We start from the raw sequence: 2,644 nt of genomic DNA on the forward strand, positions 1-2,644 counted from the left end.
CCAAACTTACGGCTGATTACGCGAATTGGACATTTTGTTTGACTGTGACCTTAACCTTTGACCTTGACCTTCCATAATTTCATCAATTGCAGCTTTTTGCATAAAAGTTAATCACAGTAAGTTTTATTACTCTAAGATTGTGGCCAGGAAAATGTTCACGAATAAACAAACATACACAAACACACAAACACGGGGGTAAACCATAACCTCCTTCCAACTTCGTTGGCGGAGGTAACCAGAGAGATAATGAAACAAAACCATGGGAATCACAGTCGAACTTCCAATCTCATCGCAGACACTCTTCACGATGTTCCTATCATTCGCCGATATTTGCGATTGAAATTCGCGCGTTTTCATACTTAAATAGATGGATACACCTAAAAATTTGGACCACCAGCAATAATCAGAAGATATGAAGATACTCCAGGTTAAGATAGGGGTACATTCATACATATAGCAAGGGCAAGCATTCAGTATCCAACGTAAGTCTCAAATTACATGAAAAGCTCAATTTATGAAGTCACAAGCGGACGTTATAGGACAGTTATTTAGATACTTCATCCTTCTTAGTTCTAAGTAAGGCTATTTTTTTCAGAAGTAAATAAAATGATCTATCGACAAAAGAATTTGCTATTGGTTTCAAATATAATTTGAATTTATTCATTATTCCTTACAAAATATTTCTTATTCGTCAACATATCTATTTCTAAGAAAGTTATCTGGGTACTTGGTGTCAAGAATTAATATATTACTTATTTAAACTAATTAAGACACGTAAAATTTTCCATTAATAGGTGTAAATAATTGTTGGTAGTTGATGCAGCATTTGGGTTTATATATAACTAAATTCAGTCATCAGTAATATTGAAATTTGAAAAAAAAAAAAAAAACAATAATATCCCAAATAGTATTTGGTTTCCCTAATGAAAACTTTCTTTCTACAAATATAGTTCACCGACGTGAAAATTGTTAAGCAAACAAATTTAATTTTTAAAGAGGAATTACTTGATTTAAACAGTCTCACGAACAGAAAAGTAGGAAGTACTTTCGCACAAATACTCACTCGTAATATAGACTTAAATGGCGAATATTACTGCTAGTTCCGAAAGATAAATCCACTCAAGACCTGTTGGAACATTCAGCCCGACGCACTGCTGGAGACCACCCCTTTCACCATTCACCTCCACTGCGATACTGGTGAGTGAGAAGGAGGAGGGGTGGACCGTGGAAGAGGCAGAGGAAGGGGCAGGATAGAAGGAGGTGGATAGGAGGAGGAAATCTTGACTGGTAGCATCAGCTCACTACTCTCCCCTGGTGCCCACCAGGTGAGATCGGACGGACCCAGTGGTACAGAAGTTTTCTCCAATCATCGTACTCCCAATAGCAAGAGGAAGGCTCATGATACAGCTCATCGTTTAATCAGAGAAAGCTAACTAATGGTTCGAAAACATTAGTCCATACAGTTAGAAAAACGTAAAAGTAATACACCACCAGAAATCAACGAAAGATAGAGATAACACGTGCAGAAAGGTATGCTTGACACTCGGAAAAGGAATCTACACCGATAAGGTAATTAAGTGCAGTACAAAATAAGATAGACTTATAAAATCACGAGGAAGAATTTATCGATTGATGTCCATTAACTGGTGTGGCAACAATTATAGAGAAAATATAATTAATACCATCTTCATGAAGGTACTTGGAGATGAAACAGCTCAAAACTCAGTCTGGGACGATACATGAACTTCAGTCATTTGATAAGGTTAGTTACTACACAGTAAAGAGGGTCTCTTGTATTTTGATGATATCTGTCTGATCATAATGAAGTTCACCCGTCATTAAAGAGACGTTTTTAAGATAACGAGGCGCGTTATGCAATGAAGTGGGCTATCGCGTGTGATGTGGAAGTTTACGTACGTGACAGTAGTCTGGCATTGAAAATGTTTTGGGAGAAATTGTTTTGAAAACTCAGCATTGGAACTAACTCGTGATTTAACGTCCTTCAGCAACAGATAGATAAATGAGTAAATAAAATCAAAAGAAGAAAATCATACAGTTTTAGAAACCATCCCTTATTCTTTCTGATATGTCTATTTTCAAATTTGCTTCATTTAAGGAGGTTTACGTGACTGTTGACTCGCACTGAAAATGTTTGGGGAAATTATTTTTAAAGCTGACAATTGGAACTAACTCAAGATTTAACGTCCTTCACCAATAGATAGATAAATGAGTAAATAAAATCAAAATCAAGAAAAATATACAATTTTAGAAACAATAATTATTCCTTTTGGTATGTCTATTTTCACTCTTGCTATATTTAAAACAAAACAATTATCATTGAATTTACAATAAAGGTCTTTTGAGATAAGATCTCAGAGTAAATTTTGCATTTTGCACTTGAACAGAACGTGCATATTGCAAGCAGTAAGAATCTATTTACTGTATAGTAAGATAAGTTATGCTATATATCACTGATCACGACAAAGTATCCAGTGTAGTTATTATTTGGAAGGAATGCTGTTATAATTTTTTTCTCCACCATAATTTCCTTCACCTCTCCCACACCTACACCCGCTTCTTGCCCGTTATTCTTCGCGCACGATTCTCAAGGTCACAAACGGAAGAAAAAAAAATATTCGCGGAA

The 2,644-nt window shown here is 35.6% G+C and overlaps 1 protein-coding gene across 2 annotated transcripts in view; it reads right to left on the reverse strand.

Moving 5' to 3' along the window:
• The window catches only part of LOC137654551 (ectonucleotide pyrophosphatase/phosphodiesterase family member 1-like), a 43,105-nt gene extending 41,888 nt beyond the window's left edge, over positions 1 to 1,217 (reverse strand). Inside the window, exon 1 of one of the 2 annotated variants that reach the window (XM_068388279.1) lies at positions 1,064 to 1,217. The gene's annotated coding sequence lies outside the window, so the exon portion shown is untranslated. The remainder of the gene's footprint in view (positions 1 to 1,063) is intronic. The other variant, XM_068388281.1, reaches the window with a different exon arrangement.
• Positions 1,218 to 2,644: the final 1,427 nt, after the last annotated feature.

The sequence above is a fragment of the Palaemon carinicauda genome, chromosome 15 (genome assembly GCF_036898095.1).
Source record: "Palaemon carinicauda isolate YSFRI2023 chromosome 15, ASM3689809v2, whole genome shotgun sequence".
Taxonomy (NCBI): domain Eukaryota; kingdom Metazoa; phylum Arthropoda; class Malacostraca; order Decapoda; family Palaemonidae; genus Palaemon; species Palaemon carinicauda.